This window comes from Mastomys coucha, unplaced genomic scaffold (assembly GCF_008632895.1).
Source record: "Mastomys coucha isolate ucsf_1 unplaced genomic scaffold, UCSF_Mcou_1 pScaffold15, whole genome shotgun sequence".
Taxonomy (NCBI): Eukaryota; Metazoa; Chordata; class Mammalia; order Rodentia; family Muridae; genus Mastomys; species Mastomys coucha.
This window is the reverse complement of record NW_022196897.1, coordinates 37,214,042-37,240,891: the sequence shown is the minus strand read 5'-3', so window position 1 is coordinate 37,240,891 and position 26,850 is coordinate 37,214,042. Positions and strand designations below refer to the sequence as shown.

General features: G+C 42.2%; 1 protein-coding gene across 6 annotated transcripts in view; it reads right to left on the bottom strand.

The window, feature by feature from the left end:
* The window catches only part of Lypd6b (LY6/PLAUR domain containing 6B), a 188,966-nt gene that overhangs the window by 20,980 nt on the left and 141,136 nt on the right, over positions 1-26,850 (bottom strand). The window contains exon 4 of one of the 6 annotated variants that reach the window (XM_031370188.1): positions 7,880-8,011. The exons of the other annotated variants lie outside the window; for them this stretch is intronic. The gene's annotated coding sequence lies outside the window, so the exon portion shown is untranslated. The remainder of the gene's footprint in view (positions 1-7,879; positions 8,012-26,850) is intronic. 6 annotated transcript variants of the gene reach the window in all.

The following is a 26,850-nucleotide window of genomic DNA, read 5'->3' as shown; positions in this document are numbered from 1 at the left end:
AAACAGGGTGTTCTTTGCTTATGCCTAAAAGAGCCCCTTCCACTTTGTGCTTAAAACAAAGCACACCATGAGTGTACTTTTACAAACAGTGGCATGCAACAGAGACCAAAAGAAGATTCTTCTTATTCCTTTTGTGTGAATGAAGTGTGAATGGACAAGAACATTCTCCTCATTGAAAGTATTTAAAGATAGAACTGGCTGTGGGGTTCATTCAGGAGGCATTCAGAAGGTAAGAACACTGGGGTCACACACCAGAGACCTGTACTGCTTAGTGTGGTATGCCAGAGGTGGAGCCCATGCAATCCACGCTGAGCTCACAGCCATCAATGGATAAAAATGAGTCCTAGTGTGTGCAGTCACAACTCCTGGTAGCTGTCTTTCATAATGGCTACAGCATCTCTGGAAGAGAGCACTGGCCCTGTACTTCCTAACTTCTACCCACCTCTGAAGTCACATGGCTGACCACTATAGGACAGTCAGGGAAAATAGTTAACTGTGTCCTTTTGATCACCTTGCAATGCTTAGTCCCTTGACGCCAAAGTAGAGCAGTTTTCATTTACCCTTTAGCATGTGGGCTTGGGCAGCAGAAGATTATCTCAACGCAAAGGTCTTTAAGTCTCAAATTAGCACATTCACTATACAATGATTCATGCCTGGAGAACTTTCCCATCTGAAACTAATTAACTCTCCACACATGGCTGTGAGGTAAGCACGATGTGGTCATTGCCACGGGTGTAAGGAGAAATTAGGGCTGGGGAGGTCACAGGTTGTGCCAAAGTTATTAGGGAATTGTGTCATCATACAGGAATCTGGCTCAGTCTCTCTGCCCACTCTAGAATCTACACCAATGTACTGCATTTTGCCTATTTATTTCTTACTGAATATTGTTAAAAGTATAGGCAGATAGGAGCAGTTCAATGAAAGGCCATGTTCAAAATCCTAGTGCCATGTCTACCCTAACTCAGCAACAGACAGAAGTCACTATCCCAGATCTTCTTCAGGAAGATGTGTGACTGGATAGATTTGGTCCTGTCCTTTGGAAATAAGGCTAAGAATGACATATCTTCACCCAGCTTCTCAGGAAGCACACAGTAAGGCTCCCACTCATGCCTTCAGAGCCACTGGTGCACAGGCAGGCTTGGGGCCAAGGTCACTGGGTGCTGAGACAGCAGACTGCTCAAAACAGCAACACAGCGGTAGAGCCTTCTTGACACAGTCGACGAGGGCCCTGCTCTGCAGCACTCTCGGGTCACCAGTTCGTCCCCACAGCTCAGCATAGGGCAAACACTGCAGCTCTCTCTACTGTCTGCCTTTCGGATTCTGCAGAAGGAGACCCAGGGTAGGCTAGTGTCCAGAAAGAAGCAAGCGTCAGCCTGCAAGGCTGTGCCTCTTCTCTCTTGATTCCTCATCATCCTCTACCTGCTCCAAGCTCCCAGTCTTTTACAATCACTGTTTTCCAGCCTATGCTATAGAGCAGAGAAACTTTTCCCACTCATGATTCCATGTTGCCTGAGAAATTTTTATGCATTTCAGGCCTATAAAATAGGTATACAGATCTAACCCTGACTTGCCGCAGGTCAGAACAAATTTTATTTTAAAGCAGCTCTTTGACATACATTATTATTGTACTATTTAAGATGAGAAAATATTTGTATACTAATAAGATAGATAAACTGGTCTAATTTTACAGGGAGAATTGAATTTTGGACTAGTGAGATAGTCTAGCGGCTGAAGGTGCCTGCTGTCAAGACTGAAGACCTGAGTTCAAAGTCCAGGATAAATGTGGTGGAAGAAAAGATCTGTTTTCTGACCTCTATATGTATATGCCATACTGTGTGAGTGTCTCCCTATAAAAAATAAATATCAAAATAAAAATCTTAAATTGTGGCTGAATATTTGATTCTGCAGGACAAGAGGATCTTCTACACTTTTCAGAGTTGACTGATATTGATTTATAGTAGTCAATGCTGAGAACGCCACTTTGTATTAATGTGCTGTACAAAATGCAGAAATAATGTTTATGGCCATTTTAGAAGTTGTTGGAAATTCTGCCCTCATCCAAAGCTAACATTTTTATGATTTTATCATAACCACAACATTTTATGATTTGTATCATTTTATGCCACATCAGCAACACAATTTGCAAGTTTTAAAATCAAACACTCTAAAGCAATAGAACCCAAAGATACACTGTTATCATGCATATTAGCTGAGAAATGATGGAAGGAAAATATTAAGATTCCTTGTTTTCTATAATTAAGCATGTTTTTTATAAGAGTCGAAAACTTTGTGTTGATGGTAAAATAAAATAATAAAATAAAATAAACCACCACCAACAAAACCCAATCATAATGTAACAAAGTCTCAATCTAGCTTGGTTTTCAGGCAGGCAGTACTCGTTGATGTCATAGGGAGTGTAGGCATGCACAGTGCAAGGCATGCATGCTGTATGTTCAGAACCGAGGTAGCAGTGAAACTACATGGGGGGGCAGAGACCAGCACTGCAGAGACACCCCTGATGAACTTACTTTTAATCTTGAGTTAATTTGAGGTCCTTGCACATTCAAAATCTGTCACTCACTCCTGCCAAAGTTTTGTGACCCTACTGTTGTGAGCCACAGTTTAAGAAGCTGTTCAGTACAGTTTGCTTTACTGGACGTTTCCTTGGGAGCACACTCTCACACACCTCAGCCCCTGTCCTACACTGTCAGTTTCTAAGTTACCAATATGAAGAATCTGCATTGTAAATCATATTTTCTGCCACCTTTATACAGTGTGGATTGAGTAGAGACTTATCACTCCATTTAAATAGTAGTCCTAATAGTCATTAAAATACTCTAATATTTCAGTAATTTAAGGAGTACAATACTGTAAGTAGACAGCCGAGGAGGACAGAATAGAAAGTCCAAAAAAGAAAAACCCTTAATTAAACTGGCAAGTTAAAACAGACTTTAAAAAGTTAAGTTGTGAGAGCAGAATGGGAGAAAAAAATAAAACTGAATCCACACCCTGTGTGATATAAAGAATCCAATGCTATAAAATCCCAGAAAACTTCTTGGCATAATAATGTTATGAAAGTATATTCTTTTAAAAATCCTTATGTCATTAACATATATTGATGTACTTATCAAGGAAATAGTATGATATCTGGGATTTCTGTATTAATGTTCTAATATGAGTTGGGTAATAAAAAAGATTGGGTAATATTCAAATGACTAAAAGTGGATGCTGGGTGCCTGGGAGTTGTTACACTATGTCCTCTAATTCATGTATGCCTCAAACTATTTCATGATAACTCTTAAGCAACAGAAGAAACTAAGAATGGTGTACTCGGCATGGGGAAAGGTCCTTCCAATCATGGATAAAACATGGGAAACGGAAAAATAAAGTTTCAGTAATTCAACCATAGTTTTTTAAAGTTCAATATGCAAAATATATATGCCATAAGTAAAGACAAGAACAAGTAACAACCTGGGAAAACAATTTTCAACTCAAATCACAGAAAACGAACAAAACCAAAAAACTCAGGTAATTTTGCTGTTATGAAAACAACTACTAGCATAGATTCTATAAGAAACTTATGAGCAATGAATAGGAAAACTGTCAAAAGACATCACTGTGTTACAGAGCATAAATAAGTCTTTAAACATCATTTTAAAAAAAAGTTAGGCACATTTTCAAACAGGAGAAATGAAAATCAAAATGAAATTGTCAGTTTTCTAGATTTTGGCCAATCTGATAAGTTAACATGCTTACTGATTCTGTCTTGTGAGGAACCCTCAAAAATTACGCCTTTACATATGGTAATGGTGGGATCCCAGCTGTTAAAGAACAATTCACAAGTGTATTCAACTCTTAGATGCATTCAGCCTTGACCCCAAATCCTAATTCTGGAAATTCCTTCCTGCATTCATGTTCAGTGATATCCTCCAATGATATTCAATACACCACTGTCTGTGACACCAAATGATTGGACAAAAAAATTAAAATTAAAATTAATTAAATAAATTAAAATAAATGCATATGCATGCATGCACACACACACATCATGTAACCTCTTGGATTTTAGAACAATGGGATAGAAACCATTGCATGTGTCTACTTGTATATACATAAATACATGCAACAAGCATATATGGAAAATTAACAGATGTGAAGGTCTGTAGCTAGAGTGACGGGTAAAGAAATAAAGAATGAGAGGACAGAAGTAACAAGAAGAGTCCTCAGTGCATATTCCTCAGTAGTCTGGTTTTTCCATCCATGAGTACATACGGCTTATTCAAAAATACAAACAATGAATGGTGCAGCTGGCCTGACAGTTCCCAGTTACCAACCTATCGTACAATTAAACACGGCAGTTCCTTCTAGTGGTCTAGTTCTTAAGGGAGTGGGAGGGCAGGACCTGAGCTCCATGCCCTGCATCCATATAAAAGCTGCCAGGCATGGTAGTGAAGGCTTATAATGCTAGAGCTGAGCAGACACAGACAGGAGGATCCCTGGAACTCACTAGCCAGGCAGCATCTAGCCTACTCGGTAAGATTCAGGCCAATGAGAGATCCTGCTTTGAAGGAGGTAAATGTTCTTCCTTGTCCTCTGGCCTCCATACAGCCTTTTGTCTGTATACATATGTGCATTAAAAAAAAAAATCCAAATAATGGTTAATGCAAAACAGCACCTTCGGCTGGGCGGTGGTAGTGCACACCTTTAATCCTAGCATTTAGGAGGCAGAGGCAGGTGCTCTGAGTTCAAGGCCAGTCTGCTCTACAGAGTGAGTTCCAGGACAGCCAGGGTTACACAGAGAAACCCTGTCTCAAAAAAAACAAAAAACAAAAACACATCATCTTTGTTCGGCTTTAGAGTATGTCACTTGGTGGTGGGTGTAAAGGAAACCAGCAATGTGGCATCCTCACTACATTTTGAAAGTTGGTTGGTAGCATCCCCTGGATTCAGTGAAAGCCATTCACAGCTGTGTGGAATACAGCTGTGTGGAATAAAAGCATTTGGTATGCACAGAAGGATAAGAAACCACTAGGAAGTACCACCTTCTCTCAGAACAGGAGGGTGACAGCATACCAGCTCACTGATGCTGACCCTGAGCAGCAGATCCCTCTTTGCTACAGACCCAAAGACACTAATGTTTCCATTTCCAACATCTATTTATGTCTAGTTCCCACTCCAAACCCATTTCATGTTTAGAGGGACTCATCTAAAGTGTATATAAAAAATAATTATTGTACACTGTAAGGCTGGAAACATAATTGACATGAAAACTATTTATCCACAAAAGATAATGAAGTGATCACATTATCACGTTATATGGACAAAGGCAAAACAACTGTTTTATATATTCATTGCCCCATATTGTTTCAATATTCCTAAAAGTGTAGGGAGTGGAGGTAGCCCCAAGCAAATGTATAAAGTAGATGACGTCTTGAGTTGAATGTGAATTTCTGATAAGGACCAATCCCTCAGACCTCTGGGAGTTGGAAAAGCCTTCCGTGGTCCAACCACAAATGTTTCATTGGCCAATGAATGTAAAAATTAGCAAGTGCAGAACCCAAGATGCTAAGAGGCAATGGAAGTAATGGGAGCAGATTTAGCTTGTTAAAAAAGACCTCCCACCAAGGCCAACTAACCTGCCCTTCTGCTATACATACCAAACGTCCAAGGTTTGGGATGCTGTGCTTGGTGCCCTCGGTCAGAGTGAACACCACCCTCCTATTCCCAGCTTTCCTCTATGTCTGTCTGTCCTTCCTCATTCTTTCATCACCCCAGTCAGGCTTTCTAGGATTGAGCCATACTGATCATGGCATAGAAGAGTGATTTATCTTTCACTCCTTGAAATATTGAAAATAGCACAATACCTCCTCTGACTATAACTGAGGTTCTGAGGTCCACTTCTGCAGGCAAGAGGAGGAGGCCTGAAATCCCTTACCTGGACCCTCAGCAAACAGACTTCACATTCAAAACCTGCTCTAAAGGATAAAAGATGAAGTGGTTCTTTGGACATACATAGTAAGGGTAAAAAGGCCTCAGCTTAGTGAACAAGTTCGATAGGTTTCCATCACTTCAGCTGTCCCTCAGCATGAGTGTATAACATTGGCCAAGTTACTGTGCCTTAATTTCCTCCTTGTAAAAATGCTACAATAGTAAAAAAAAAAAAAAAAAAAATAGTGATCTCAAGTGAGTGGGTTAATTTTTTCCCCCAACCACCTAGAATCATGTCTAGGAGAGAATAACTCACTAAATGCTAGTTCCTGGCAGGTAGCGTCTTGGAAGTGACTATATATAAGACTGTCTGGAGCCAGCCATCCAGGATTACCTCGTGAAAAGTTTGGGAATGCATTCTCTGTCACCATTCTCCTTAGGCTAATTAGCTGTGGTGCAAAATGGAAATTACTGAATTTCATAACTTGAACTTTATCAGTGTTGAGTGATTTACACAGTCCTGCAGCTAGGAGGTCCCAGAACTGCATTCCTTTCTTTGGCACATTGGTAGGTCTTCCTGCAAAGACAGCATTGGTTCATCACATCTTATCTGAGCACAGACTTTGGGCTGGGAATAGGTAGAGAATGTCCATCCCTTTCCCTGCCTCAGTACAGAGGTTTGGAGTAAGGAGAGAAGAAGGTAAGGTACCCAGCGGGTCAATCCAACCTGTCCGCAGCAGCACAAGGGGGCTTAGAGGAGACACAGGTAGGGTCTGTTCACAGATCCACAGTGAGCTGGGAGTTCTGGGGACACCAGTCAGACTTCAGAACCAGCCTCTATTCTCTACCATGCATGGGGTATGAAACTCAAGGCTCAGAAGGAAATGGGAGAAAGCAGTGACTGTAGGCAGTGATTTCACTGTGGGCCTATCGCCCTCCTCCTGGATCTCTGCTTCACAGACAGGAACTGGAATGCTGTCCCCAGAAAAACACAGCCCCAGGGCAAGACATCCCTCGATCGACTACTCCTAGGGAACACAGTGGAACCAATGCCTACACCCCAGTGAGAAAAGAGACAGTATGGTTTCCAGGCTAGAAATTTGAAAGTCCTACCTCTGCCTGCTTCAAACAGTCCCCCCTGTTTCCTTGTTTGAAATACACACCTTAGTTCATTTCATAGAACAATCTAATTCATGCCTGTAGTTGCTCTACACATATTTATTCAGATATTAATGTTGTATTATTAATATAATCATCAAAATTATACTGTAATATTATAAATATTAATAAAGCAATATTTAGCAGACAGCTACTGTGTGCTGGACACCATTGTATCCACAGCTGTGGTATTGACTCCTAAAACCAAGTGCCTGCCTCCCCCAGATCTTACTCTGTGATATCTTGCTAGTGATTGGTTCTACTCAGCTCATGTAGAGTAACTTCCATTTTAAGCTAGGCTCTGTGAGGGTCAGACACCCAACACAAGGAATTCATGTCATTGTCACAGCACAGTGAGGGGAGCTATCATTATCCGTAGTTCACACACGAGGAATCTGAAGTTCAGAGAGAGGATAGCAACTTGCCCAAAGGTTACAAGCTAGTGAGTGGAAAGAGAATTTCAACTCAGGTCCAGGTCCACACCTCTCTATTTTAATTACTCATAACACGGCTTCAAAGCCCTTTAGTCTAGTCTGCTGTGAAGTGCAGTTTGGTTTGTAATGATCTGGTCTGTGTTTTCTTTGTTTGTTTAACATGATTCCATGTCTTTTGTACAATACCTTCTAGCATCTAGACAATGGGAATTAAAAACAATTGTGTCAAGTTGTATGGCTGTGGCACAGCAGGCTAAAAAATGGGCCATTTGTACATAAATATTTAAACTCATGCCATACACACCATTTAGTGCATTATTCAAAGTCTGGGCTTATATAAAAAGATTTCCAGAACTTACCAGCTGCTTCCTTTTTGTGATCTCAATGATTCTCACCCAAACAGGTCTCAAAGGAACTATTTTCCAAATCAGCCGCTTTATACTGACACCTGGCCGCTGATGTCATTTGCCTTTCTCTCTGTCAACCACACACTGACAAAGGAAGAGCATCAGTTTGAAGTCCCACTCCCCAGTGCTTGCCCTCCCCTCAAGCCTGGTATTGTAATTCCCCCTAAACTCTAAGCAAAACCATACATAGCTCAGTGAAGTGAGAAGGATTAAGCAAAGTCTAAAGGGAGTCCAGAAGTCACTGAAACTGCCCTAATCAGAGACGTGTCTCCAGACCACAGGAGGCCGGGCTGGCCTGCAGCTCTCTGCTCTGTGGGTGAGTCAGCAGATGGCAATCATTTCTACTGTTTGCCAAGCTACAGAGAGATATAGGAGATATCCCTACACGGGGCTTTAGAACCTTGCTATTCTCCTTGATGGCTTCACTTGATGGTTTTACCTCATGTTATTTCCTTGATGGTTTCAACCCACTGATGGGGATAGGGGGCAGAGGGGTGGGGGGAAGTCAGGAGGAGTACTTGCTGTTAATTCCAGAATACCACAGCAACCCATACAGTGCTTCTAAGGCACATCATCAGTTACTTCAGTGGGAAGAAGAAGAGGTGTGGAAGGAGAGATTCAGTCTGCAGTAGTGAGGCCTCTACACCCCTTTCATCCCAACAATGGACCTGGCACGGAACAAAGGTCCGAATGTTTGTGGAATGAAGAAATGAGGTGTGAAAGGAAAAGTCACATTTTCTTTTAAGGAGCTCTTTACAGAACAAATGCATGCATCGGGACATGGATTTCATGCACTGTGCTCCAATGAGGCCTGACAAGGACCAAGGAGTACACTAAACCACACGACCAGTGTTCCATATAGATACTGAGGCAACAATTATCTCGTTTTTTATCATTAACTCAAAACAGTAAAAGTTTGCAAAGAAATTGAGGTCGAGGGTGTGGAAGTACCAAGCTGATGTCTAAGCAGGAAAACAACAGCCACAACTGCCACTGTCAACCAACGATCGCACTAGTTATGAAATCCCTCAAGAGGAATCCCAGAGGCTCGGAAATTTAATCCCTTAATGAGGCATGAAATGTGTGGTAGACAGCAGGATATAAACCAGGGCAACACTTAGTGCTAGGATTCTACACCTCTCAGCAAGAGATTGCATGGAGGAAGGCTTAGAACTGTTTCTAAGTTCCTTATGGGGTCTAGGCTCTCTGGCCCCTTGGGAAGAGGGACACGGATGTGAAGCTGGCCCTGCTGAGACCCTAGGTTCTACCCTTGGTACTGAAAAGAAAAAAAACGAACACATCTAAGAAAGCAGTCAGGATTTGCAGATTCTTGGTGGTGACGCACTGATGACTCCATGTGTCATAGTTAGGATTCCTATTGCTGTGAAGAGATGCCACAACCATGGTCATTCTTCTAAAAGAAAACATGTAACTGGGGCTTGTTTAAATGCAGCGGTTTAGTTCATTTATGTAAGTAGACATGGTGCTGGAGAGAGTTCTACAGCAGGCAGCAAGAGAGAGAGAGAGAGAGAGAGAGAGAGAGAGAGAGAGAGAGAGAGAGACTGTGCCTGGCTTGAGCATTTGAAACCCCAAAACTCACCCCCAGTGACACTTTCACTAAGGCCACAACTTCTAATAGAGCCACTCCCTGGTGACTAAGCACCCAAATCTATAAGTCCATTGGCAGGCATTCTTATTCAAACTATCACACCATGAATGCTGTTGGCTTCCTCTGGTGTGGGTAATTATACTGTATATTGGATTTGAAATGTTGTGCTCTGACACCATCCTTCCAAGTTTATCTTTAGAGTTTTTATTGGTAGAAAAAGCAGTAACTGAATACAACTTTTAAAATTAAAATTTCCCTGAGCAGCATATTTATGTGTATATATATCATTCATGCTTATATAGATATATATTGCTTTCTCTTTTATACATTTATTCTTTCAATTTTTAAAAAATTTTATATCTACTTATTTGTGTGTATATGTGTGTGTGTATGCATACACATCTATGAGGCTTGTTGGCAGGCACCTTTACTTACTAAGACATTTTTCTCTCTTATTCTTTTAACAAACATTCATAAATATCTACTCTAATTATATAGCATGTACTATATATTACATATTATAGAGTATATATTATATATAATGCATTATTATATATAATAAAGTATATATTATAATAAATTATACTATATAGTATATATTATATATTATATATAATAAAGTATATAGTATAATAGTATATAGTATATACTCTATAATATCCATATACTATATATAGATACTATATAATATAGTATAGTATAACATAGCTTATAACACGGCATAGTATATAATATATACTGTATGTAGTATATATACTGTATATAATATTCTGTTCTATATATACTATATATAGTATATGTAGAAGGAACTCAAAACTGTAGATAAGATATGGTATATGGTATGCGTAGATATGTAATATTGTATATATACTATATAATATGGTATATTTTATATATATGGTATATATATATAGTATATAGTATATATAGAAGGAACTAGAAACTGTAGATAAGATATGGTTCATGCTCTGAAGTGATTTGAATTCAGTGATTGAAGGTCATGTACGAATACTAATGACAAACACAAGAAAGTCTGCTATTGGGTCAATGGAGAATTGCTTCCCCCAGTATAGGTTCTTCTGTAGTAGGCAGCGAATCACTTTTCTGATACTACACTCAGGCTGGAACAGTCCCCCAAATCCAAGAATCCTCAACAAACCTACACACCATACAGATTGATCAAGGAGAGGACTGTATCAGGAAAGAGATTTCTTTCTTAAAAACATGAAAGACATTGGAAGTCAATTTCTACAAAACAAGTGCATATGAAGTATTTTCTGTGTGCTTAGAGCTATAAGAATTATCATGGAGTTTTTAAATATAAAGAGATTTTGACAAAAAGAACTGATTTTACCTGAAATGACCAGCATAAAAACAGAAAGAGTATGGTTGAGAAGTGCTGTGGGGGACAAAACCATAACAAAAATAATGACACTCACTAAATGAAGAACAAAAGTTAAGATGCAGGGTACCTAAGATACTGTATATTTGCACATAATGCCCACTTTGATGAGAGCCAGACAGGCAAAATGAATCTTGTTACGAGGTAGAATTCTGGGGTTATGACTACTGCCCTCTTCTGTCACCTGCCTTGATGCATAGGACTCAGAAGGCGGTGGAAGGATGAACAGACTCCACATGGAAGAGGGAGCAAGATGGACAAAAGAAACCCTATTGATAAAAACAAAGATTAGAAACTGAACATAAGAGTGAGAGTAGATCAGTGGTTACCAGTAGCGAGGCGGGCCTGGAGGAGAGGGGAGGGAGGAGAAACAGGAAATGGGAATGGGGCAGAGCTAGGGAGGAGGAACACCTCCTAAAGCTGCATCAAATGGCACAGTCATTATGGTTGACAGCAACTAGCTACATTCTTGAAAATAGCCAATAGGGAAAGTTGGATTTACAGTGACTGGCTATGCAGATTACTTGATACACTGTGTACAAATACTCAAGTAGCACACCGTGCACCCTAAATAGATGTAATTATGCAACAACTAAGCATACATTCAGATGTCTCTCTGTCTCTGTCTCTGTCTCTGTCTCTGTCTCTGTCTCTCTCTCTCTCTCTCTCTCTCTCTCTCTCTCTCTCTTTCTCTCTGTGGTGTGTTATGAGTGTTCATATATGAAGGGGAAGAAAGGATGGGAGAAAAGCATGGCCACAGGCCTGAAGGCAGAGAACAGGAGAAAATGACAGTGAAATTGGGCTGTGTGCTACCCAGATGACTGAAGAGTTGACAAGAACCTTATATTACCATAGAAAGTTGGGTTGAGTTTTTGGTCTTTTAAGCAATGATAAAGGAGACCGCTATGAACAGAACTGACCCAAAGAAAGGCATCATGGTGCTCACATGGCAATCAGTGCGTGAGGACTGGAGTCAAGGAGATGGAAATGGACAGCAATCAGGAGGCTGGAAGCCAGTGTAGGTGACGCTGCACAACACTAACAGCACAGGGTCTGAGGTCACAGAGCGACTATGACACTAACAGTCTGTTTGCTTAGCATGGGGATTATAGGAGGGAAAGGCTATTGGTGCCTCATAGGCACTTGAGGCTGGCTGACCTAAAACTGGTTAGGAACTCTGTCTCCAGGACTTGGTATGAACTGGGGTGAAATTTTGCATTTATAAGCCTCAGCCGAGTACATCTTCCTGTCCCCAACTCACTCTGACAGTGGCTGGGAGGGAGGGGCCTCCACAGGCCTCTTCAGATGAAGCATTTTGAGGAAGGCCTTTACTCGTGGCCCTTTGATTCCACTGAGGTCAGAGTGGAATGGCTAAGTTTTCCCCTAGAATATTTCACGTAGGTCAAGGGTTCTATAGCTTAAATCACTTGCAGACCCATGGATTTAATCTAGTCTCAGCCATATACAGACAAAAAGGCAGGACCAGGAAGGTTCACAGCCTAGTCCATAGGGCAAACGAGGTCAGTTGATGAGCCTTTAAAGAGCTGCATTCGTTGGGCAACTAAGAAACATTCCATCATGTTTGAAAACCCAGAGACAGGTTTCCTTCCCCCAAGTCCCAATTCTGTCCTTCTGTCAGAAACAGTCTCCAGAGAGACAGGTGGTTCTGAAGACAGCAGCAGCACAGCCGGGCAGCCCCTGAGCCGGAGCACAGAGCTTCAAACTAAACCTCTTACTGCAAATAAACCAAGGCTGCTAGCAAGAGAGTCTCAGACTCATTCATATTTAACTGTTGAGTTGTTGTTGTTTTGTTGTTTGGGTTTGTTTTCGTTTGGGTTGTTTTGGTTCCATTAGAGTTCTCTGATACACTAAGACAAGAGGTTGAAATAAAAGACACCCACAACCACCATCACCAACCACCTTGAGGAAAGGCTGCATGTGTTAGAAAATATAAAGAACTGAGGCATGCCGGGAGTCCTACTGGTGCCAAAGAGTTACTACCTAGAAGGACCCAGGAGTGAGGAATCACTCGACTTGGCTAGTTTTCCATGTAGAACAGCAGAGTTGCCGGTTGCAGCCCCTGCTGAATCAGGAAGTTTAGGGAAGTGGAAAAAGAAGGCACAAAGTCCCTGGTAAATCTGTCTTTGTGCATTCCAGTCATAAACAAGAGTTCCCTCACTTTGCATGCGGGCCTGCTGTCACCTTAACTGTGTTTATCATTTCAGACAAAGCGTCTTCAGGAAGCAAGAACATCCTTCTTTCTTGACGGCACACACTGATTAAATCTTCTGGAGAGAAGGTAGGCAAAGCTGAAGCCGCCTCCTCTCCAGTCAGCGAGAAGCAGATTTCCCAGCACACAAATCTCCTTCCCTTTTCTCATTGTCAGGGAAAATAAATAAAGGTGATAAAATTTTGTGGCAAGTTTCTACTGAAGATGTAGCAGTTTATGCCTGAACTCAATGCTGAAATTTTTCCTACCAGCTCTGTGGATTATCTAGTAACAAAAAGAATTGTGAAACAGCAGAGGTGTTTTCTCTTAATTCAGAAAAGCTGGAGAAAGCAAGCGATGCTGGAGTTGACGGTCCGGAAGAGCTGCACCCCCAAGACAGTACACCCCCTCAGGACAGAAGATGCAGAAGAGTGAGGCTTAGTTCGAGATTTTGCTGGTGGCAAGAGACTGGAAGACAGGAACTGGCAGCTCTCTGCAAACTGACTAATGCCTGGATCTCCAGAACGTGTGGTTTAAAAAAACAAAAAGAAAAACAAAAACAAATCAGGAGCTGGCCTAGCCCGCTAACAGAAATACACCCCAGTGAAAAATCTGGAGAAACAGTTACATCAGTGGCATATGTGCTGATCAGAGCAGTAGAGCTTGTCTTTTTAATCCTCCCTGTTAGAAATATAAAATCTACTTAATAAATCACACAGCTCTGTAGACTTCACAAGCAATTCACCAACACTAAAAAAAAAAATCCAGATATTACAACAGTTATCTGCATTGCCAACTAGCTGCTAAGAGTTACTGAAATGAAAGGACTTGGTCTGAGAGGTAAAATATCTTATGCTTCTGCTAAAACCCATCTGCATCACTGCGAAGATTTCTGATGTCTGTCAAAGACCTGTAATTGTGAGGGAGAATATAAGCCTCTTAGATCACCACCCTGGCAACTCAATTCACACACTGCCCTTTTCCATTCTTCTAAGATAGCTGGCACTTAAGCATCCCTATGGACGGGAAAGTGGGGATCCCAGAATGCACTTCTGTCCCTACTTGCCACAGGTCAGTGATTCTTCTATCGCTGTGTACAGCCTGAGCTATTCTTCCTCACTCCCAAACTTGGAAAACTACTAATTAGCTCACGAAGAAACAATATGTAATCTTCCTACCATGGCAGTAGCCATACGTGAATGGAACGCACAGATGTATACTTTCATGCTTCACCTAATAAAGAGAAGTAATTTCCATCCAGGCAAGCTCTAAAGACTGCACTTCAATCCTCCCAGGAAGGTGGGAGGCATGCTTTGTGCAGACTGGCCCAGCCTTTGATGGATTTATTGAGAAGACCTACTGACTAGAATAAGCACAGGAACGTACCATGGTTGAGAAAGAAGAGCAACAGGCTTCCAGGAGCCCATAAAACAGTCATCAGGGTGAGATGATCATGTTGACAATGTGTTAGGACCAGAAAGAATGGTATTTCTGATGTTTAATGGAAAATAAAATTTCAAACCCAAGGTGAGCTAGCGGCCAGTGTCTGTCTAGGACTGCTGGGGAAAGCATTCTCCAATTCTGACCCACTCTCTGTGCATGGGACTGCATTGGAGGGCCAGGGCCAGGGCCAGGGCCAGGACCAGGACCACTGCTTAGCCTCCCAAAAGGGGAGGCCAGAGTAAAGAGAAAGAAACTCACTTTTACTTAAATTGGCACTGACCTCCAGTGCCCAGGGGTGATGAGGTACTGTCGTTGAAATGTAGGGCTTTTCCCAAAAGATGAAAAATTAATATTAAGGCCCTGACATTAATGGAAGAAGGAAAGAAGGAAGGGAAGAGAAGCCTAAGGATTAAATATCTAGCCTTACTGAACATAGCAAGCTACTTATGAGGATAAATGTGTTCTGGATTTAACCAGAGTCTGGAATATGTTGTTCAGATCCTGAATTTCGGATTGATGTTCACTTAGAAACTCCTAGTTTCTTAACATCTCAAATTCCTCTCTGTCCTCAATACAATGATCAAAGTTATATCTCATGTCTCTAGTGAGAAGCAAATTCAAGGAATGAAGAGAGAAGATGACAGTGTTCTGCACAATGCCCGGTGAATAGTAAGCACTTAGGCAATGCTACCTGTCCTCTAGGGTTCTCACTGTCCATTGTAGGAACACTCTGGCAGCAAGGAGACAGTCCAGGCTGTGTAAGAAGACCCTGCGTATGTTCTTTGTTAGGTGTGGCACATTCTGCTGAGCCACACTCAACCCTAAGAACTGAGGAAGTTCCCTGGAGAATGAAGTGCAGGCAGGCACACAATCTGCTCACAGAGGATGCACCATCTCCTCCCAAGCTAGCAGATCTCAGGGCAAAGCATCCGGTGTTTCACTGCCCCTGATAATTTACGTTCATTTTCTTTACAAAAGGGAAGACACCTAGCTCCAAACAAAGGGAGTGAGGAATAGACAGCAGGAACCAGCCAGATGGAAGAAGACCTTGAGCAACCAAATATAATAAGCCTCTCTCATCACTGCCAGGACACTGGAAGCAGAATCCTAAGCATCTTTGCGAATGAGCAACTTAGCCAACTGCCTTGCCAGCTGATAGGAATAGGTAGCCAACCATGAAAATATGAAAGAGTTTCAGGCGACAAAAGGGAATCAGAAGAGAATGTGGTTGAAGATGGTGGCCATTGGGTGCCCAGGTTTGCTCTCTTCCCGTGGTCCTGGACAGACCCACTCAGCTCAAGGCTTTGAGGATATTTCTCTTCAGACCGCTGCTGAGAATTCCACCTTCAACTACAAAGCCCACTGTGCCTCTGGCAGTGACTGATGCACCATCTTCCATGCTCTGTAAAACTTGCATGCAGCTGGTATGATCCACTTCAAATCTGCAGACAACTCACCCAGGATAAAAGCACACAAGACATGCAAGGTAAAGATGGCCAGATGTCACGTGTCAGAAGCCAGTGGTGGTATAACAGGAAAGGCATTTTCTACATGTACTTATCGAAGATTTAAATACTAAGTGTTATTCTGATTTCAAAGTGTTTTGCATGTGTGTCTATGGGGCTGCCTGTAAGGTCCTTTATGGTCCTTGTCCCACTGCTTTCTGTTCAATCCATGGGATGGCTGTCATGTAGGCAACCTCCAGACAGGTCCTGTGGACTGCCTGCAAACTTCTTACCAGGACTACATAACCAAAATGGTAAACCAGACGTAATTTGGAGGTCTATAGATGGGTGAGAAAAGGCCAAGAAGCTTGGCAGATAATGTGACCAAGTATAAGACACAGGTCAGAGGATCAGGAACTGTGGGAGACATCAGGCCAAGTCTAGAGTCCAGTCTCCAGGCAGCTGACTAAAGAAGGCTTCCTTTCTTTCTTCAAATGCCCCTTTTCCCTTCCCCACACTTATGACTGGGTCCTTACTCTGTAATGAACAGTGTCTGCCCTGACCTTTGAGATTTCTAGGCAGCTGCTTGTTGTCTAAGGCATTGACTTACTAGGCATCATATTTACTATAGTATTTATAAAACTCCATCTTTATTGTATAAGTCATACAAATAAACACTTGTGTATATTTACCAATAGATTATTATAATTATATCTTTCCTTTCTCTTAACTATAACACTTGGAAGGCAAGCACCATGTCTTATATTGAGTACTATGTATAATACTGAAGATCCGCAAACCAACATTTTTCTGATTAATAAATAAAGGTGTATGTCAAAAAGCAGTTGGTTTGTGAATAAACACAAAAGGAAGCAGAGATTGATAAAATACAAGACATTAAATTAAAGTAAAGTACTGCCTGACTAATTGCCTTTCCATCACAACACGGTTGCAAGCTATCACATCAGTGCGGTTTCCCGCAGGACCTAGATTGTAACAGCGCACTATATAACATTTGTATCTTTAGGGAAGGAGTGGCAAACTGTGAGCTGCCAAATAATGTTTTGAACAGGCAAGCCTCAACACTAGCTGCCCAGCACAAGAGGTAGGGCCTTGTCTTTACTTATTCTGCTTAACATTTTTATCGACTACTTGAGAAATGATAAGAAGACTTCTTCTCAGCCTAACGATGGCATCAGGCCAGGAAGAGCAGCCAACATGCTACACCCAGGAACCAAGATCTATAAAAAAGCCTTGGCATCAAGATGAATTCAACACCAGGCTGAAATGTAAAGTTATACCCTTTGGTTCATAGAATGAATGGCCAAGGCTCTACCAGACAGAGGGTAGTCTGGTTAAATGGTATAGATAACTGGCAAGCACCACGTCCTCCTAACACCCAGCAATGTACAAAAGGAGTCTCATCTTTAGACTAGGACATCTCCATCAAGCCCAGTTATTCTCATGAATATCTTAGTCAGGGTCTCTAGAGAAATAGAACCAACCACACACATGCAGGAGAGGGATTTTATACACATATATAAATTAGCCAACTTCAAGATAAAGACATGAGAATCTGGTTGTGTAATTCAAAGGCCTGACAGACCAAGGCTGTGTAATTCCCAGTTTGAGCCTAAAATCTCTTAATACAAGGGTCACCAGGCCAGACAATGATGCCTCGTTGTGGTCAAGCAGAGGGAGGAGAAATCCAATCTTCCATGACCCTCTGTTTTATTTGGACCTTCAATGGGTAGAATGGTGCTCATCTTGGGGAGGGATAGCTACTTAATTACAAACTGTCTCACTGTCACACTGAGAAGTAATGTCTGACCATCTCTCTGAGAATCCCAGACCATTTACATCTGGTTCAGAGACCTACAAAACCAGCTATCCAGATTGTAATACTGAATTTGACAGGTGACACATCAACGCGGCCTTGAGATCCTAACAGACAAAGGTCTCCCTCACAAATCCATATCTGTGGTCAAGATCTGCTCTTGCTACTGATTGCTGGTCTGACTGTGAAGCCTGCTGTTGGAATCTTGAAATAAGGAGGCGTATGTAAAATGAGGCAGAGGTGAGCCAAGAAGGCAGAAACAATGAGCTTGGGAGTTGTGAATCGGGGAGCTTTGAAGGCAGAGCAATTCAGAACAGAAAGGGCAGCCACAATGCTGCAGGAACCCACAAACCGTTGGCTTCCATTATAGATCCCAGAAAAGAAACCACACAGAGAATCCCAGTCATAGGCCATTCCCTTCTTCAACCAATCTGACTTCATCACCAATCACCCCAAACATATGGAGATGGACTTCTCATACCTCTAAAGAGTGAGGTTTCAAACTAAAAATGGTTTTTCTTACTCAAGGCCTTTTTCTGCCGTCCCTGTTGCAGTACTGCGAACATGGGATGTTTTATAACTTCCATCTTCCCCAGCTTCAACCACCATGTTCACACATAAAAGCAAAACAAAACCAAAAAAAAGGCTGGGGCTATAGAACCAAGAAGAAAAAAATCATGTTAAGAAAACAACAACAAGAAGCAACAACACATAAGGCATGAGGTGAACAGAATTCCTACCCGTGAGTTATAAAAACGGAAAGGTAAGGAGAATTTTATAGACCTAGAGGGTGATGAAATGAAGAGAAAGACATCAAGTCCACCCAAAAGGTGATAAAATAGTTTATTTGTCTTCTGGTTGTGAAAAAGAAAATAAATCATTAAAATGCCTGTCAGGGTGCCCAAGGGGAAGGGCACTGACTAGGACTTGGCTATAAATGTTGTAAGAGTAATAAAAGAGTTGGTTTTGATTCCTTAGCATTTTTCTGGACTGAGCCTTCCTGTTTCAACACAGGAACCACGGACAGCGGTAAAAATGAACCTGCTGCAGGGCACACATTATTGTCTCCAGGGCTGGCCTGACTCACGATGTCCAGGGCAGCTGTTTCTGCAGAGAGCAGACTCCTACTTCACTGACCCTGCAGGACAGGCCACCAAACACCGGGCCTCTGGATTATACCTTCTTTTATTTTCACAGCTACTAATGATTCCATCATACCTTCTATAAATCATTTATTTTTCCTAGTCTTTGGAACTGAAGATAGAGACAGGCTCCTGCCCCAAGGCACTCATTCTCCTGTCTAAAGGGCCTTGGATTAATTCCATTGTTGTTTAGTGATGTATTTTCAAGTGCCTGGAGGTAGAGAAAGGTGACAGGGTAGCTGTTATAATAGCAACTGTGGGTTTTATTTAAACCTGAGAAGGATTAGGTAAGAATTTGCAGAAGAGGTAGGATTTCCATTAACCCGCAAGCTCATATCCAGCATCCTCTTTGAATATAGTCTTTATGCTTGAAACATTGAGCTGTCCTGCGGACACATAATGGCTCGACTAAGCCTCAGATACAGCTCCTGCTCAAAACTATACTTCTCTAGTCTGTGATGACTGTAAATATCAAGAACTAAGAGTTTCCAAATGGACTGAGCTTCAGAATGAACTGAACACACATACTAACCAATATTGATCTCTACAACTATGCAGACATCCAAACTAGATCTAGAAGAGATTAGTATCCATTTTTCCATCTGAGGCACACACAGAAAGACATAAGGATAACACAGAGCCAGGGCATGTCAGAAGAGGTGACATATATAAAGGGGAAATTCCTTTGGCTGCCTTTAGGTAGAACGCCAGTATGATGGCACATGGCAACCTGTGACAGCCTGTCAACATTGTCACAAGCTTTAAAAGAGTTTCCCAAGATCTCCACTGATGTATCCACTCAGTGCACAACACTACTCAGAGGCACAAGTTCGATGCAACAGCTGTACCTATGTTCTTGGGAGCAGTCCCAGGAAGGCTAGAGAGGCCAGTTGCCCCTTGTGGTTGTACACTGGCCATTCACAGGGCCACTTTTGACATTACTGGCCAATACCATTTCTCAAATGGAAATGTGGCTGAAGACTGAATCTCTGGAGTATCTCTCCAGAATAAGCCATGACTCCATATTCCAGACACATATGCAACTTCTAGTATTCAACAGGAACGTTGGATCTACATGCCCATTGTCTGAATATTCCTATTCAGTGGAAACCCATATTGCGTCCTGGATGACTCAGGGCAACACTAATGAGGAGATGAGTAATGTTCTCTTGAAGTCACTAGTTAGGATAAGAGCAGTTGTTCACTGCCTGACAGGACAGGTTTCTCAGGCCAGCCAAGAACTGAACAAATAAATCAATGTCACTTTACCCTCTAACATCTTAAACCCATGTATTCAAAATTTGTAGCTCAGCTCTCAATTCAAAGAAAGCTTCTGCCGAACTATCATTGGGGCCTTAAGTGATAACAGAGATGACAGGAGATAGGTGAGACTCAGCAGAGGGAACATTTGTCGCACTGGCAGAGAGAAAGCCGGAGAGAGCACACTGGTTTTCTCCACTCTGACTTTTGCTCTGCTATTTCAGGAATCCTTTGTATAAAGCTAACACAACGTCTTATTGAAACTGAGTAAACAAGTATGTTGACAAGGGAAAATAAAAGCTTCAAACCTGGCAGTTTTACAACATGGCAACTGCTAAGAAACCTTGCCCCCTTCAGAATCAGAACAGGAGCAGGCCAGAGAATGCCTTGAAGACTCCCCTATGCCTTGTGTCTCCCCACCCCCCACAATTTCCTAATTATTCTAATTTCTTATTAAAGATTATTTTTAGAACTAGAAATTACTCTTTGTGAAGAAATATATTAAACTGCTGTTTAATTGCAAATAAAGGAGCCATAAACTATAGAAAGTCCACTGCCTTAGGGGCTGGCAAGTAACTCCACATCACAGCAGGTGAGCAATGCCTAGCAGGCTTGGTGGGTTATATTGGTGACCCTCTGTGTATATCTCTAAGGCTCAACATAAATCTAAGGAAAGGTTTGGCCATCGGTTGAAGCTTAGGCCTTGCTCAGTGTTTTGCTGCAGGTCACCTGTCATCCAAACATATCCACTATCTGCTGTGCAATAGCAGATCACTAAGATCTGCTGTTGAGGAGTAACGGCCTCTCTTCTTTTTTAGAGCCTAGAATAAGAAGAGAGCAGAGCTAATAATTAGACAAAGTCCGGTACTTATGAGTCAAAGATGGAATACGATTATAATGAGGACAGGCAGCTCAAGCATGGGCTTGTCTCGCCTAGTACATGAGAAACTTTCGACTCTATTTCAGACTCTCTGAGGACGGATGTCCAGAGCAGCTTGAGGTTACCCTTAGAGTACTGCACTTCGGTTAGACCCTTGGTGATGACCTTTGAAGACAGAGTCTCTGAGGATGGTTAAACAGATGGCAAAAGTGGCCATGATTGTAGGCCGGAACCTACTGATGTGCTGATGTTTGCATTCTAACTACACAAAGCCCTCCCCAGCTCAGTGATCCCTGCCAAGCCCCAGCCTTAAGCAAGATCTCTGCTCTTTTCTTCTCTAATACCTTGTCTGTTGATTATTGTGCAATGACTTTGACTTGTGTGGAACCTCCAAAAACTCCAAAGTATTCTCTTCTTACAACCTTGGTCATAAAATCAACCAGAAAGGGGACTAATTAAACACAGCAACCCTAGAGTGAGTCACGCTGCAGTGACATTAAGGAAAGCTGTGCCTGAAGCATCCTTCGTGAGGATTAGACTAATAAACCCCTTCAGAAGACAAGAGGACTTTTTCATGTATCCAATGGGTACACTGTGGTGAACCACAATTTTCTAAGCCTACTAAATCGTGCCTGATCACTCACTGGCCCAGAAGGCTGGGAGGTGTCTCATCTACCTTCCCTCCATATACATACCCACAAACCACATACAAGCCCATTCACATCTTTCTCCTCAGCTCTTGGTCTGAAATACATTTATGTCACTCATAGTACTTAACAAGAACCATGCCCCCCCCAACACACACACAGAGAACCCGCAGTATTAGCAAACTCAGAAGGCAAAAGCGTGAATCAATGGGTGTGTGTGTCCTGAAGCAAAGACTCAGGAACTGCTGCTTAGCCAAACAGGAGGAAGCTAGTGAAGTCCAGGAAGCAGTTAAGTTTATAGCAGGGATAGAACAGCCCCCAAAGGCTCGAAAGAAGCCTCTTTCTCTTTCCAACCCGAGGGCCATTCTGTCTTCCAGAAAGGCTGAGTGCTCAGCTGCAACCACCTCAAAGCACTGTTTGGAAGTAGCAGCTTATATCCTGCTGTGGAGACCTGCCTGGCCATTTTTGAATTCTAGGCTGGGGATACAGGGTTCCAGTTGGTTTGAAAGGAGAGGAAGAAAGAAGCAAGCATCCACAGGAAGGAGTACTTAATGCAGGAGAAGATTATATACTCTGAAGACTAGCCGAAGGAAAAGATGATGAGGGTGGCTGAGTTTCCGCTGGTGTGAGAAAAATAGCTTTAGGATTTCATGTCTGCTGATCAAGAGATCTATCCCCTGCCGCAGTTCCTTAGGAGAGGGAGAGGGAGAGGAAGGGATGCCATAAGCATCATAGTCCTCCCTAGATCCTGCCTGTGTTCTCTTGGAGTGGGGAGGGGGCTGTGCATGTTCACTTGCCTGTCTTCTAGTATATGCTAGCTTGAGGGGCTGTGCATAAAAGCATGCAGGCTCTGACTTATGCAGAGGTTATAGCAAGCCCCTTTCAGCCACAGGGATCTGTCACTAGCCCAAGTCCATATGACCAGGATAATAGCGGGAGGCTAAGTAGTCAAGGAGACAGAAATCAGGCTGGTAGAGTGACTTCCACTGATTCTTAGACTGGTGCTAATGAAGCAAAGTGAGAAATCCAGGAATGAGACCATCCAGAGCCACAGGTCTGATCCTGGCTGCCAAGAATATTCTATACTTCTCTGAGTGAGCTGAGATCTGGTTGCTAAGATATGTACTATGGGCTGCTTTAAGGCTGCAAAAAAAAAAAAAAAAAAAAGACCTCATAAAGGGGGAATAGGCCACTTTCCTCAGTTAAACCACCTACCTATACTATCTGGAGAATTTCCACAAATAATGTATTAAAAGGGGGCTATCAGCTCCCTTCTCTTTCACCAGGATAGTCCTAAACAAAATGGTAAATAAACACAATACTCTTTTCTTTTGGGCTGAGTCTGATGAGCATAAACCAACACTAAGAGGTTGCTCGAAAGCCTGTGGGGGTTGTCCTTAAACAATCTCATTCTTCAAATGCCTCTCCAGCCGGACAAGAACGAGCCCACTCCAAGCAGGCACATTCTGGGAGACACTGGCATTCCCAGGAGAATACTTTCTGTTCTACAGGCTCACAAACACCTTTATGATTTCTATTCAGGTTCCTTTACCGCGGGCTTGACCCTCAGGCCATAAGGGTGTGCCCAGAAATATTTAGCAATCACACCAAACAGCCAATTCTACTGTTTCTGGGAAAACAAAGCAAAGCAAAACAAAACAAGGCAAATCATGACCCAAGAGAGCTTTACCAAAACTCAGGGAGATTTGCCTTCCATTAACTGGAGAGGCACCTAGGACTCATGTTCAGTCCCGGGAGCCTGGCTCCTCTGGGGAGCCTCCAATCTCTGCCACTTAGTAGCTATATGGCCAAGGATGACTACTTAACCTCTCTAGCTTTTCTCGCCTTAAAATGGGGATAAAATCTAAAATTATTCAAAATACTTTTTAATGATTAAATGAATTGTGATAAGCAAAAGACCTCAAATCGTGGTGGCATATAGTATGAACAAATATCATTGCGATCATTATCCTTGTAGGAATGAGGACATTCCAAAGAAACTTTGGGGGTCTCTCCTTTGGCTATCTGGACTGTTGAACTAGTAAAACAAGGTGCCCTTGCAAACTAGAATTGCCCCTAAGAATCTAATGGTGAGAAAAAGAGAGGGCTGAACAGGGATGGGGCTGCCCCCAGGAACAGAAAGGGATTTTACATACTGCTGACAATTTAGACTATGCTGGAGGAAAGTCTAGAGCTGAGATCATGATAGATCAATGATGAGTAGGGCCACATCATTCTAGGACTGCTTAATTGTGTGTGCGTGCACGTGTGTGTGTGTGTGTGTGTGTGTGTGTGTGTGTGTGTAAAACTTTTGCCTTCTATTTTACTTTTCATCCCTGTTTTAAGAACCTGAGAGAAGGATTTCAGGCATCTCTGGATTGCTTTGTTCTTCTTGCCAATATGACCATACTGAACAAATCCCCTTTCTCTGTTTTTTTACTATTTGCTTGCCTCTTTTAATTCTCGAGGAAGTGTGGCCAGGCCTGGCTTGTTAGCTCAGCTGGGGAACAGGATGTGCCCTGGTAACGTTACTATTGGTGATGGTGAATAGGATTTTATTTTATTTTATTTATTTATTTATTTAATTTGGTTTTTTGGTTTTTTGAGACAGGGTTTCTCTGTATATCCCTGGCTTCCTGGAACTCACTCTGTAGACCAGGCTGGCCCCGAACTCAGAAATCCGCCTGCCTCTGCCTCTCAAGTGCTGGGATTAAAGGAGTGTACCACCACTGCCTGGCTAGGATTTTTATTACTGTATGCATAGATATGCTGCAGAAGACCTCTGTTTTCCACATCTTCATCCCTACTTGAAGATTGTGTAAAAATAAATGCTTTAAACCAATTTCCAGTTGTTTTTATATCGAAACTAAGAGTCTCTTGGTGTCTTTTAAATGGCAATTAATACTTTGTAGCTAGCACAAGAAGAGGTAGGGTCCATTTCCGGCCCACTTCCCTTGAATCTGGTCTTACACAAACACTCTCTGACCAATGAGGCAGAAGTGAGGCTGAATACTCAGTGAGGCCATGGTGACAGTGCTCGCCCAGGTTCAATCTTTCAATCTCACTGCGGCTTTGGCTCTGAACATGCTTCCTGTGTACGTTGTACTGAGCCTGTTGTCATGCCACAAACCACCAATGAATACTGAGACACACTGGCTCGGATTTGACTACTGTATGTTATGAATGACAGTGTTTTTAGTGTACACACAAAGTTTTCTACTCTGATCAGAACATAATTAGAGAGATGAGACAGGCTGAGCCAAAGGTAGTGAATTATCTCAATTGATTGATCCTAGTCAGTTATAGATTGAACTCCTGTTCTAGTCTTTCCCCCCTTCTGCACTTGACTAGAGATGCAGTAAAACAAAGCCCATCTATCCCAGGATTCCTCAGCAAGTTTCCAGCCTCGACACCCGGCAGTAATGGCTCCAGAGTGACTAGAGATAGAATAAGACAAAGCCAACCTACCCTGGAACTCCCCTAATATGCTTTAACTTGGGCCTGACAACTCACTTCAGGCGCTCTCTAGCTTGGTAATGGGAGACCCCCCACACTGGACTTCTGCAGAATAAAACACTCATTGTGTTTACATAGTATTTGAGTCCAGGGTATCATTCTTCAGTAAATCATGGACCCTTACATTAATGTTTTAAGTTGGGCATGGTAGAACATGCCTGTAATCACATCACTTAGGAAATGGAAGCAGTATTGGGGTTCAAGGTGATCCTCAACTATATAATAAGTTTGGTACATACCTTAAATCAAAACAAGCCAACAAAGAAACATAACAGCTTTAATTACAGAAAACAAAAAAATCTTAATATTTTCCTACTGTCATTCCTTAGCATGTAAATATCAAATTAGTATGATTTTGGATTTTACTGTGCTTGACAAATGAGAACATCTATCTCATTAGCATGCAAATATGTTTTCATTTTTAATAAATGGCAAATCATATGTATTTCAAAGAATTGTTTTGAAATAAATTTCTTTTTGACTTATTGTCAGTAATTTTGATTTGTATACCTATTTCATATGCATATACGATTGAGTCATGTAAAAACTTCTCAGGAAAAAGTGGTCATGAGTAGAGGGAGTTTACAAAGGTCTGTCCTAAATCCCATCTCCCAGGTACTAGTTTAGTGCAATGGTAAGGATGGCCCACCTGTTACTAGCTGAAAGACCACCTAGCTGGGCCCAGCCCCAGCTGCAAACCCACAGAACCACAAGCAAATAAAACAGTTGTTGTTTTAAGCCACAACTCCGGGGTGCTATATTAAGCAACACATAGCTGATGATAGGCCTGCACAAATGAGGCTTCATCATCAGTAGCATTTCTAACACAGGTTCACACACATGAAACCAGGACACCTGTCTATCTGCCAACACATTTACCAATCACCGTGGGGAGCTTCCAAGCTCTCATCCTACCTGCCTGAGGCCAGCAAGGTCACTGCAGTCAGTACGCTGACTTGAGAAAAGCTACGGCCAGAGAGATCAGATGTGGGGCAAAGAAGGCAAATTTTCCATGTAAAGGAAGACATGGTGGTAACATAGGGTTTTGCTCCTTGTGAGCCATAATATCTAGGGTCAATAGTAGGTGTTTTATTCCATGCGGTCTTAGTGAGGTGGGCAGATGGGTTCAGTATATGTGCAAACCAATGCAAAGAGAACATCACCAGCTGAGACTCTAGGGAGCAGGTAACAACTTACTATGCAACTGCAATGCTCCAGATACAGGGCACCAAGCAAGCAAGTAGTCCCAGATAGCTTCTGTTCTCTGATGATAAAAATGACTGAAAATTTCTTATATATACATAATAAAAATTTGGGGGTGGGGGAGTTCCCAGTGCAGAAGAGATAAAGTGCCAGCAGTTGGTGGTAGTCAAAGACACATGGCCAGGCAGGGAGGTGAGAGTGGAATCCAGTGAAACATCCTCAACAGTCTAGGCAGGCCCTGTCCTGGGATGTTCTGCTGGCCACATCCCACTTCTGACACTTTGGGGCTTGGCTAACTTTGGGTAACTCAGTGTTCTCCTCTATGACATG